Below are 13,585 nucleotides of genomic sequence, written 5' to 3'. Positions count from 1 at the left end.
TTGCCAATGGCTCAGGAGATGTTGCCCAAGTCACCATCCTTTTGAGAGATGCTACCACCATCACCACCACCACTGCCACAAAGGCCACAGCCACTGTTTCTGCCCTTGGAGGTACTGTCACGGCTATCCAAGCTTTTCCTGGAGATATTACCACTGTCACTAGTGACAAATCTACGATTACTCTGGAGGATGCCCTAGAACTGACTGAAATAGTTAGCTCAGAAAAGATTGCACCTACTCTCCTTGGAGACATTAACATCATTTCGGGGACAAGGTCCTCTGGAGGGACACTAACCTTTGAAGACACTTCTGACCCTGTTGCTAATGTTACTCTAAAAGAGACCCATAGCAATGATCTTTCCAATTACTACAAATCCATAATAGCTACAAATTCATCAGCCACTACTAATACTATCAATATCCTAAGTGATACTATTTCTACTGATGATAATGTCATCTCTTTGCTTGAAATCACCGCTAGCCCTGAAGAAATTTTAACTTGTAGAAATATGTCCACATCCCCTGTAGGCATCAGTATCCAGAATCAGACTAAAACCAGTGAGGTTCCCATTATTGTTCCGGGTACATCCTCCTTTTCTGTTGGAGAAAATGTCACCACCATTTCCACATCCAAAGCAAGAACTGTCCACTCTATTGCTGGAGATATCCCAATGATTAATATCCCAGAAGACATAGTCGCTATTAGTCCTGAACATGACAGCATCACTGGCCCCTCTGTCAGCCCTAGAAATACAAATACTGTTGCATCTGCCCAATTTGACACAATTGCATCTGCCCTTCGGGAGACAGAGCCTTCAGGAGGGAGGTTTTTCTCTGGAAATGCTGGAAACATGCCTACACCCATAGGAGAAGCCTGTGCCCATCCAAGCAGACAATCTCCTATTGAAGTGATTGCCTCTGCTGTGCCATTCAGCATTCTGCCCAGCACCATCCATGACAACACAGAGCACACAAACAAATCAATAACTTCAAAGCTAGTCACCATTTCATCAACAGGGGATACTTCTAGGATACCTGGGATGCATATTGCCTTTGGAGAGCCTATCACACCTACTGAATTTTCCCAAGGAGTTGACCTATCCATTACGACTGTAGAAACCAGTACACCTGGAGCTACAACTAGCATTGCTGCCTTGGAAGATCTTAGCACCATCACCGTTGCTCCTGTAGATGCTACCACTCCAAGAATAAACACCAATGATTCCAAAGGGATTGTTACTACTGATGTCCCTGAACACACCACCACTGAAGCCACTGCCATGTCAGATGAAGGTAATGCAACAGGCACCAATGTTGCCAAATGCATTGTTACTGTTACCACACCTTCTGGAGCTATCACTGCCACTATCTCTGGAGCCACTGCCACAGTCCCTGGAGATGATACCACTAATACCATTGCTCTAAAAGATGCAAACACAGCCACTGCCCTTCGAGACAATCACACAACCACTATGACTGCCTCTGGTGATGCTACCAACACTTCCAGAGATACCAGTAGCCTAAAAAAGAGTGTTGTATTTGGAAAGGCCTCAGGTTCCATCTTTGAAGACACCAGCAGCCGGGGTGAAACTTCCGCTGCCAGCCATGCAAGGCTCTATGGAGCAACACCCACTCCTGAAATCTCTTGTATGCCTATGGCTAATTTAGCCATCAGAGAAACCTTTGAAACTGGCTTCTCTAAAGCTGTCAATAACACAGGAGAAGCAGCTATAGATGGAATCACTAATACTGGAAATGATACCATGACAGCCTGTAGAAGAAACTCCATCTCTGCCCCTGGAGATATTATTTCTGTTCTTGAGGACATCACTACTTCTGGAGGAATAGTGACCTCTGGACAGATCACCACAGCTATTCTTGAAGACACTGCAAACCAGAACTCTGATCCTACAGCAAACATGTCCATCGGAGAGACACCCATAGCAGAAGCTAAATCCATGCTTAAAGTGAATCTTACTTACAGAGATGTCTCCAACACCACTTCAGGGCCCATGGCCCTTAAAGAGGATGCCATCTTGATCCCTAGAGTTGATGCTGCTCCTGTCACTCTCACTGGTGAAACCATCACTTCCCATAGGGAGACAAGATCTCCAGAGAAATCAACAGATCTAAGCTTGAGTTCCACCTCTTCAGCAGATCCCATCCCCGAGACTTCCACTGACCCCAAAGAGCATATTCATACTCTATCCATTATAGTAATGCCTTACCCCTGCTCTGGAGACCCCACAAAAGATACCTCCATTGCCACACCCAGACAGACTGCTGATGCCAACACGGCAGAGAGCAGTGCCAGCACTCTTGGAGATCTTAAAACTACCCTGAGAGAAAATCTCATTATCACTCAAGAAAGGAAAATCACTGCCACATCAAGAGAGACTACTGACACCAGGCCAGAGACTATTATGAACACAAGGGAGACCAGAGCCCCTGTCTCTGGAAAACTTTCAGCTGCCCCAGAAGAGACCCTCACTTCCACCACTGGAGAAACAAACATCACCACATTTGAAAAGGCCCTTGACCTCTCCTCTAGAGGAACCCCCCTAGCTCCAGGTGAGACCTTAGTCACCAGTCCTGGAGAGGACCCTGCTGCTATAGCTGGAGAGACCATTAAAGATGTCCATACTGCCAGAGGCCAGACAAGTGCCACTACCTTTGAAGAGACCTCAGCTGCTACCATATATGGGACATCTACAATTATTCACAGGAAAAGATCAAAGACTCTCGATACTGCCACCTCTGAAGCAATGTCTGCTTTTATATCCAGAGAGGCCACTAGAGATGTCCATAGTGCCGGGAGTAAGAGAGGTGCTGCTACCTATGAAGACATCTCAGGTGCTCTAGAAAAGACATGTATTGGCACTCCAAGAGAATTGGCTATTGTCAAACCTGGATATACCCCTGAAACAACCCCCACTGCCATATATGAGACTTCCACAATTATTCACAGGAAAAGATCAAAGACCTTTGACATTGCCACCTCTGGAGAAAGCCTAGCCACCACTCTTGGTCAGTTTTCTACCACTGCCTCTGTAGATGCAACTACTACCCATAAAGAGGCCTCCCCTGCTGTACCTAAGGAGAACATGCCCTTTGTTCCTGTCCCTAAAGGAGATCCCATGACTGAACTTCAAGAAATAAATTTAGTGTCCAGAGGGGAAATAATCCACTCAGGTAAGTAAGAGGTAAATCTATGTTCTGTCAGTGCTGACTTAAGTTTAATGTGGGTTAATGACATTAGTGTGATGGTGTGAACCCATACCAAGGTGGGAATCTCAGATTTATCTTGGGCCATAAACCACCATGGGGTGGGTTCACACAATCGCATTAATGCTGGTAACCCACATTAAACCTAGATCTGAACGAATATATGATCCTGGCTATAAAAAACTACTATGATGGGGAGAAGGCTGTGCTGAACAGTTCCCCCAATGTGCAAGTCTTCTATGTTCAGGGAATATTATCCATGAGGATTCAAATATGCAATCTCCTCCCACTACATTAACATGTTGTGGTATAGTCCAGGACAAGTGTTATTTCGCTCTGCTGATTGTATAGATATATGGTGTGGAGGAGCAGCAAGGAGCGGGAAATGCTGTTGCGCTTTTAGAGAAGCAGACTAGGGGTTAGCGAGTCCAATAACTATTGCACAGTCCAAAATAGGAACTTGTGCACAAAACAGATATGAAAGCTGGTACCTCTTTTCTCCCTGTTCCAGGATAGGGCTATAGCTGCTAACTGGACACAGGGTGGGTGAGGGAGCTGCTAACTGGATACAGCCCTAGGGATGATTTATACATGATGACTGAAATGTGCTCTGCATTCATCCAGAGTTTCATTATTGCTTCACATGATCCAAGACTGAACAAAGGCACTGGGGAGTGAGGAGGGGGAGTACTTGCCTAGCCTGCCCAGGGCAACAGGGGCGTAACTACTATTAGGCAAGGGGAGGCGGCTGCCTGGGGGCCCCCACGCCTCGAGGGGCGCCCCAGAGGCAAGTCATATGTGAAGTGAGTGTGTGTGTATCAGCGAGGGGCCCATTTTAAAATTTTGTCTCTGGGCCCCCTCCAGCCTTTGCAGGGCAAGCCCGGACTCTGAAAGAAATGTCAGTGAGCCAGCAGAGGTTAAATGACTGGTCTTTCCTTTTCCTGTCTCTTGCAGCAGCGACCCCTCTGCCATACTGGTCCATCGTGCTCATCAGCATTGCAGTCACAATAGTCTTGGTTGCTGGGCTGTGCATGGTAAGGACAGGCCCTCCACAGGATTAACAACAGCAGCTAGAAAAACTATTTATATGGGCACCCCAAAAGAAGTGTTCTCCGGTGGTTCGTAGGACAATATTGCTTTTAAGATTTGGAACCCTTTGGCACAATAGCTGGGGATTGTGCAGAATGGCTGCTAAGCAGATGAAAAATGCATCCTTCCTTGCTCCCTCCCTCCTGAATAAGCAAGGCAACCCTTGGAGGGGGTGGATCCACAGCTGGGGTGGCAGTTTGCATCCCTGTGTAGCCCGCAGAGATCTCAGCTGGCATTTGTAGTCTCTTTCATGACATGGATGCAGAAAATCTATAGGCATGATTCATCCCTGTCATATAAGCTGATGCCTCTGCATGCATGGATCTGTGAATATGTACTAATTCTTGCCATATATAAGCATTAAACAAAATCTTATATTACAAAATCATAACATTTAAAGAATAACTGAAATACACTGAGTCGACTGCCCCTAAATCCAGCCCTCGGTGTATTATTATTATTTCTTGTTTACACAGTCAGACAGGTGTTGTTGACTGGTTTGTTTTATCCAGACATCGAGTCCTTCCCAAGGACCTGGGATGGTGGAATTTTATTGTCAATTGTTATAGATATCGTCGCAGAATATAGGCTGTTCCCAGTAAAGCTGCTTTTTGTAATTGGCTGATGGTGATTTCTGTGGCCCCTATGGTGTTGAGGTGCTCTTCAAGTTGTTTTGGAATTGCACCTAGAGTGCCAATTACCACTGGGATTATTTTGGTCTTTTTCTGCCACAGCCTTTCAATTTCAATTTGTGGATCTTTGTATTTTGTGATTTTTTTCCATTTCTTTTTCTTCTATTCTGCTATCCCCTGGTATTGCTATGTCAATTATTTTGACTTGTTTTTCTTTCTTTCTTCATTATTATTATTATTGTTATTGTTATTGTTATTATTATTAACCAAGGATGACAACTAGAGAATAAACACCAAAGAGACTAGAAATTTGCTTTAAAAAAAGAAAAGAAAGCAAGCTGATATTCAGGATGCTGACGTATATGGTGGATGATACTGGATCTAGTACCTGCATGGTGCAATCACAGATGTGCAGAATACATACTTCTGGCTCTGTGGTGGGAATTAGCATTGTCAAACGCAGAGGTAAAGTGGTGCCTAGGCTGGGCCAGTGTCATGGGGGTGAGTCAGGCCAGGCTGAGGCCCAAGGACCCATGCCTGCCCACTCACCCACTCCTATGATGGCCCAGGGGGACACTCCCATTGGCCCATAAGAGGGGGAAGGTGTGGTCAGCCAAGGACTTGGCTGTGGTAGGGGCAGCCCTTTCCCGACTCTGAGAGAAGCTGCACTATACCTCTGCAGGCCCTAGTCCCAATATCCAGCACAACCAGGCGGCTTCCTTCTAGAACAGAAGGAAGGAGCTGGGTGTCAGAATAAAAGGCAGTCGCTTGGTGGAAGAGCATCCACTTTGCATGGAGAGTTCCAGTCGCAGTCCCTGGCAGCATCTCTGTATAGGGCTGGGAAATACCCATCGGAAACCCTGGAGACTACAGCCACTACCAATCAGTATAGCCGATACTGAGTTAGATGGAGCAGTGGTATCTTAGTTTAGTTACCACTGACTGTATAGGCCAGTTCACACGTACAGTTGAACTGCATTTAAAGCGAACAGTGTTTGTAACAGCAGTACGTCCAAACGTGGAAAGCCGCTGTTAAGCCTCAAAAGTTAACTCCAATCTGCCCTGACTGACTCCAATTTGTACCCGAGATCTTTCCTATGGTTTGCTGCCGATAACTGCAGTTATACTGCCGAAGCATTGCTCCCAAATCCAGACCCATCCCGAACTGGAGTTAAGCACCTCTGTCTGACCGCAATCACCTCTCTGAGATTCAGCCCCACCCCCATTTCCCCCTCTCTTCCCTGTTCTGTCTGGCAACAGCGACCTATGCCATGAAATGTAAAGAGACCAAAACACAAACCTCCTACTAAATCCTGCTGCAAGGCACTGTAGTCTTTTGTTTCCCAGTAAAGTAAAATCATTTTAGACACACCTCTAAAAGCAAACCACACTTCTACAGCTGCACTCCTATGCACTCTTAAGAGGAAGCCCATTTAACTAAATCATTTATTTCTGTGCAAGGCAACGGAGCAGTCCAGGGCAGGGAGAAAGAAATGCCACTTTTGCTTAAGAGGAAGCCCATTGAATGGAATCATTTACTTCTGAGTCATCCCAGCAAGCCTGCAAACTGTTCTCAAAACTCAGAAAAACAGCTACTATTTCATGATGCCCATACCCTTCACAGCAACAGCCTTGAATCTCTCCTTCAGCTCCAGTTGGGCTAACTGGAGTTGTCTTCTGGACATCTTCAGCGCAAATTGGAGTTAAGATTTTTAACTCCAGTTAGCGTTAACTGCAGTTAAATTATACGTGTGAACCAGCTCATAATTTTACTGAATATAACACTGATTCTCTCTCTCTCTCTGCCTCTCCTAGGTCATCTATCACGCAATGTTCTACATTTTGATCACCTACTAAACACTGTAATCGGGCACATTTCCTTGAAACTGTTTCCAGGATATTACCATGCTTCAGCACATTTATCTACCTTTGGTTATGGATGGTCTAAGAAAGGATACCTGTAAGAATTTCTGGAAGGAAGCAGGTGGACAGAATCACCAAGATGTATTTGCGTATTACAGTTTGCCAGTTGCTCCACTCCAGAGACAGATGCAAGCAAAATTATCAAATGTTCTGTATATTTGCAAGCTAAAAGAAAAAACACACACACATTAAATAAAAAGGCCACTTCTATTACCTTTTCCAGGTAAGTGGCATTCTGCTGGCTGTCTTATATCGTACAGTCCTAGTAAATGGACTTGCAGTTTGCAAGCATTCCTCCTATAGGACAAAATGACCATGCACTCTTCCTTCACTCGTTGCTAGTTGATGCCCAGAGGAGTTTGTCTGTTAAGAACACTGTATTCCTGTCTCCAGCATTTAAGCTCTTTCATGCTTGTCAATTTTCTAAGCAATTTTCATGGAAATGTGAGACAGATTGAAAAGCAGTAAACTGAAAAAACTATAGCTTGTTCATTGCTTCATAATTCAGTGAAAGTCCAGGTTTTCTGTCTCAAACAGTACCTGAGAAAACCGCCAAATATTTATTTATTATTTATTAATTATTAATTACATTTATAAACCGCACCATCCAAAGGCTCTGGGTGGTGTACAACAAATTTAAAAACACACACCATTTAAGACACAGTGCTAAAAACAATATAAAAACAATTTAAAATCATTTAAAATCAATTAAAACATTGTTGCAACATCATTCCCCATGCATTTCCAATGGGAGGGTTTTTCCATATTTCTCAGCAAATTAATATATATTTTCTGGGATTTTTTTATTTTTCTCATAGACTAGGCAAGGTCTGCAACCTGCCTGTAAAACTGCATGTTTCTATCTTTCATGGTTTGCATTAGGAGTTTCATGTCAGTTAGTGAGACCCAGGCAGCTTTATATATAGAGAGAATAAACTCCTTGCTATTTTGCCTCCCCGCTCAATGTCAACCTATCATCCACAAATCCTATACAATAAACAGGTTTGCATTGTTATATTGATATTTAAAATATATATATTTGGTTACTGTGCATGACTAAACGTGACATACTTAGAAATGTAATAATTAGCACTGACCAGTAGAGGGAGCAAGAATAATGTTTGCTTGAAATCCCTCTAGCTGTTTTCCATAATGGAGGCATTATGAGACACCTGTTTTGTCTATTGAAGAGATGATCACCCCTCTAAGCTTTTATATAGCTTAATTGTTTGCTTACCAGCCGCCAGTGGCTTGTGGCTTCTTTACACTACAGATCATAATTAACCAGCCAGTGTTTGCCTATGTGTACATGGCAGGAGAGAAACAGTTTGCATTTTGAATGCAAACAGCAAAGCAGATAGAAATCTGGGGATCTTTCTAGATGGCAATAAACTATGCAATGTTCAAAATTTTTGTGCAAGTTCCAAGCACAGTCTTACTCCACTCCACACATATGTTGCTGCAAGTTTCTGCTCAACTTCCGAGCACAGTATCCTCTATGCACATGCTGAGCAGGGATCTCTCATCGTTTTTTGCAGTGGCACCTGATGGCCAGCTCTTGCATACCGAGAAGAACTGACCTCACCCCACCCCATCACCACAAAAGCAGTAATGAAAAGGGGTGGGTTCTTCTAGAAGAATCTTACTCCCCATTAGGGGTGTGCATGGAACCAGCTGGTCTAGTCCGGTTCGAGTCCAAACTGGACACAAACTGGACTTGGCCAGTTCAGTCCGACACCCCCTCAACCCCTCCCCCCCATTTGGTCCAGTCCACAAACCTTTTTGTTAATTTTTAAAAACCATTTTAAAAACTTACCCCCTCTGGGGGGATTCTCTGAGGTGGCGGCGGGGTCCATGGAGTCCCCCCCACCGGCCTCCCCTCCTTTAAAAAATGGCCCCATTCAGCTATTCTTTGGCCCAGGCCATGCAGAGGCCCCTTGCGCAGGTGCGGCATACTCCAAAATGGCCACCACGTGGGGGGAAAGGCCCAAATGGGCCGAAGAACAGTCAAATGGGTGCATTTTTGAAGGAGGGGAGGTTGGCGGGGGAGGGGGGACCTTCACAGACCCCCCCGCCACCTCAGAGAACCCCTCCAGAGGGGGTAAGTTTAAACAAAGTATTTGTTTGTTTGTTTGTTTGTTTCAATAAAAAGGTTGCAAACCCCCTGAATGCACTGGGGGGGGGTGTGGTTCGATCCGGGGTTGAGCTGAACCGAGGATGGTTTTACTTGACCCTGAGCCTTCAAACCAAATCGGTTCGACTTTGAACTGGTTCAGTTCCGAACCTGTTTGCACATCCCTACTCCCCATACACATGGGTAAAACTGCGCTTCTAAATTGCATGAAAGTTTTGAACATCCAGCAGTTTAGTGCTGCCTGGAAAGACTCTCAGTCACTGCCATTAGCTGGCAAGGGACAGCTTTGAGGAGCTGAAAGGGAATGCAGTGGTTTTGTGGGGGGAATTGATGCTGTTCTAACAACGACCACTCTCTGTTGGAGGTCAGCCTGCTCTTCACTGCTCAGCTTGTATATTTATAAATAAATGAATATTACAAAAACTCTATTCAGTATTCTTTCTTCACAAGGGAACTCATCCTTCAAAAGACTGCCGCCACTGTGATACATTGGCACACCCGACATCCACAAGCTGTTGCCCCAGTCTCGGTGCTGATTCCCCACAGCACAAATGGTACCCAGGTTGAAATGGCACCCCAGCAATACTAGCAGTTTGGTGGCTGTTTGGGGGAAACTAACACCCTCCACAAATCTATCCATGCAATATTATTCATGTAGTGTTGCGAGCTCTTTAACTGGCCACTGTAGCTGTGCCATTAACAGTAGCATAATATGCAAACACTGGTAAGTTTATCTCCCGGCTCCAAAACACATCACCTGCTGCTTTCTCCTCATCCTGCTCCTCTTAAAGGCCCAAGAGCAAGCCAGGCTGGTTTTTGTTCTAGTCCAGGGTTTTCCAACTGGTGGCACTCCAGCTGTTTAATTAATTTAATTTATTTAATTAATTAATTATATTTCTATACCACCCACCTGGTTGTGTCTCTCTAGGCGGTGTACACAATTCAAAACACAACAAATACAAAACAGAACAGAAACAATTAAAACCATTTCACATAATAAAAACAAACAGTTTAAATTGTAGATACGATAGTAGAAAAGGAGGAGCTGCTGTTCCTCCCTTTATCCACTGAGCAGCAACTGGCCCCTTCTTCCCTAGTCCTCTGCTTTGCCTTCTCTGCTGTTAAGAGTTTGAAGGGGTTCAATTATTCTTCTGCCCCAGCAGCAACAGAAGCGCAGAAGTAAGAAGGGCACTGCGCTAATTAATGGATGGAGTTAAAGTTCTAAGTAAAGGAAGGAAATGCATCAGATAAACAGGAAGCCTAGATGCCTATCTGCTCACTAGAGGGTGAGAGAGTGAAACTTGAGAGTTATGACTTAACTTGGTCCTCTGGGAGCTGGCCTTAAAGCAACAGTAACATACAGAATATATTCAAAGTGCTTGCCTTAGTCTTCTTTATTGTCCCAAAGGGTCTGGGACCTGCCTACCTTAAGGATTGCCGCTCTCCACATGAGCCTTTCAAAGTCTTAAGACAGCTATGGAAGGCCTGTTTTTGGTGCTGCTGATGACAATTTATTTAGTGGTTACCCAAGACCGAGCCTTTTTGGTGGTGGTGCCACAGTTTTGGAATGCCCTCTCCAGGGAGATTTGACAGGCCTCCTTCCCGAGCGTCTTCAAATGGGCAGTGAAGGCATAACTTTTTGGTTAAATGCTTTTAGTGCTGTTGTGTGGTTATGGATGCTATTTTATTGCTTATTTTTATTGTCTTAAATTGATTGATTGCCACCTTGGATTTTATAGAAAGGCAGGATATCAACCCTGAAAATAAATATGCTGCAGGGGCTGCTTGTGGTTGTTCTAGGCCTACACAACATAGACCATCAGACTGAATTATGTAGTCTTATCTATTAGTTATGATTTTTCATTTGCAAAGTGCTTGACAACTCCCCTGTTTTTGCAGACCATAAAAAGTGGCAGGTAGCCTGCATTCAGCCTGGTGAGTTATGTATTGACTACTGATCCATGTTTCACACAGCTGTTGGCTCATGAGCAGGATTATATACAGCTCCCTCACAGGGTTCCTAATAGAGGCCTGCAACAGGTTTTCTTCCCGTGAAAGACTAGGAGGGAACCTGTTGCAGGTCTCTGTTGAGAGCCCTGCGAGGGGGAGTCTGGGGACTGGATTGTACTTAAATAGAATAATATTTAACCCCCACAGTGAGTCACGGGTTTTGTAGGCCTGAAATAACCACAACCAGTTCCCAACTTTTTTTTACTGGCTCCTTCTCCCATGCCTTTAACAGGAACTTTACATGTAGATATTAGCAGACAATAATGCTCATTTTCATGAGTGTAAACCTGTAGACTTCTGTGGCTCAAGCAGCTGTTAAAGGCAATGAGGGGAGACCACTCTTTGGTTTTCTGGACAACCCTAATTTGGGGTTGAAGGTCATGCATAAAACAGAAAGTTCATCCAATCCCAAGTGGACCACAATAGGAGCTGCGTTTGCTATGGTGACTCATAAGTGGTGAAAGAGCATTCTATGAGGTTGAGCACACGACCTCGCATTACTGCTCATGGAGGTCTGTGGAGAAGGCAGGAGCTTGCTTGCCCCAGCAGATGAGCATCATCGTCTTTCCCTTCGCTACTCCACACGCCCACATGAGTGGCAGTGTGATGAAGGCAAAAGCTGGGAGCAGGATGACTTCCCCCTCCACATCCCAGAGTGCCCTGCCCCACGAGCATGGTGGCTGCTCTCATTAGAACAGCTACCGCACTCGGTCCTTCCCCCAACATGCTGCCAGAAATGGTGGCAGGTTGTGTGGAAGCCTTGTAACCTATCGGTGATCATGCTCACAATTGCCTGCCAAGGTAAATGAACTGCAGGGTTGTTTAACCTCAGCTAAATGCCGGGTTAAAATATTGGGTTACCACATTTGGAACACCTGGGAGCAGAGGACTCCCATCACTCCTGATGACACGAACCGCCTGGGTTACCCCAGGTGGCTCGTGTCATGTGAATAGCTTCTAAATGTTCTCACAGGCACCTTCTCCTTTGTTATGACTTCACATGTTCCAGGACTCTGTGCTGGCACTAAAAATAGATTCTAAGGCTTGATCATGAGGAGCCCTGGTTTATTTTATTACTTTTATTCATTCATTCATTCATTCATTCTGTTTCTATCCCGCCCTTCGAAAAATGGCTCAGGGCGGTTTACACAGAGAAATAATAAATAAATAAGATGGATCCCTGTCCCCAAAGGGCTCACAATCTAAAAAGAAACATAAGATAAGACACCAGCAATGGTCACTGGAGGTACTGTGCTTGGGGTGGATAGGGCCACTTAAGGTTTAAAGGAAGGTTGGTTTTCATGCATTCTACTTCATTAAAATGTTTGAAAAATGGCCCATTGTCTGAAGTAATTAAAAAACAACAACAACCAACAAAGCAGATGTGATGGTGCTGCCCAACCAAGTCAACAAAATCCTGCCACATCAATTAGAAAACCAGCTATACAGCCAACTTCATCTGCAATTTCAGACAAGTGTCTCCCCCCTGAAAGCTGCTAAGCGGAGTATCTAGGCGACGAGCTGCAAGACACAGTCGTAGGGCGTCTCAGAGTTGTGCAGTAGGGAAGCTGCGAAAAGAAGAGAGTGAGACACACTTACGTATGAGTAACATAAGGAGGGGTAATGACTCATGGCACTTCCAAAATATTTGATGAGCAACATCCAGGGGCATAGATGTTAACCACATTATTTGGCTCTTTATGAATGCTTGTGCATTTTAATGTAAATAGTAACTGCAAGGGGAACTAATCCAGATCAGGATTGCCTGCAGCATGGGAGGAGGGAGGCTTTGGTCCTTTGCCCTTGCCACAGCCCTCACTTGCGGCTTCTATTTTCCCTTGGGGGGAAGTTGCCACCTTTCCTGTTCTCCTAAGGCAATTATCAGTGGTTTGTAAATGTGTGCACACAATCTGGACCAGGACTGTGGCAGAGGAAAAAGATCCCCTCCTCCAACACTGTGGGGAACCCCAGTCCAGACCATTTTGGAAGAGCAGAATAGAAACTGAATAAATAAATAAAATAAATAAACCAGCCTCTCTCCCCCACCCCCCCCACCCACACTGGGTTATGTGAACAACCTCTATTTCTCTGTGTTGATGAGGTTTACAACTTTCAGGTGAATCATCAAGCCAACTCTCTGTTACTACTACAACAGTCCATCCTGACTATTTTAAAACTTACCAAGAACAGAAGGCCAACCAGCAAGAAAATGAAGAAAGCAGTTGCCAAGCACAGAAGAACAGTAGCCCAAGCTGGGAGAACGTCACAGTTGGAAACACATTCATTGTTCCCTGAAAAAGACAAATAAAGAATACATTTGGACCAGACTGATAGCCTCATAATCAAGATGGGAAAAATATTCCTGGTTCTTTGGGGGCAAATCCACATTATACATCCACAGCCAGAGCTGGCTCCAGGTTTGAGGGGCCCCTCAGCAAGATGACCTTTTCTGGGACCCCTCATACCTGGGTGGGCCTCATCCCCTTACAGTGGCAGTAGACAGTCCGTTTCCCCCTCACACACACTCTTGGTAGACCAAGAGTAGCAGGAACAACGTTGTTCTAACCAGCAA

At 44.8% G+C, this 13,585-nt stretch overlaps 1 long non-coding RNA gene across 1 annotated transcript; it reads left to right on the top strand.

Moving 5' to 3' along the window:
• The first annotated feature begins 2,908 nt into the window (after positions 1–2,908).
• Positions 2,909–7,507, top strand: LOC128347634 (uncharacterized). The gene is made up of 3 exons (XR_008317630.1): positions 2,909–3,192; positions 4,180–4,259; positions 6,762–7,507. It is a non-coding gene; the product is annotated as an uncharacterized LOC128347634 (long non-coding RNA).
• The last annotated feature ends 6,078 nt before the right edge of the window (positions 7,508–13,585 follow it).

Source organism: Hemicordylus capensis, chromosome 2 (genome assembly GCF_027244095.1).
Source record: "Hemicordylus capensis ecotype Gifberg chromosome 2, rHemCap1.1.pri, whole genome shotgun sequence".
NCBI lineage: Eukaryota > Metazoa > Chordata > Lepidosauria > Squamata > Cordylidae > Hemicordylus > Hemicordylus capensis.
The sequence above is the reverse complement of the archived record's forward strand: the minus strand, read 5'-3'. Positions and strand labels throughout refer to the sequence as shown.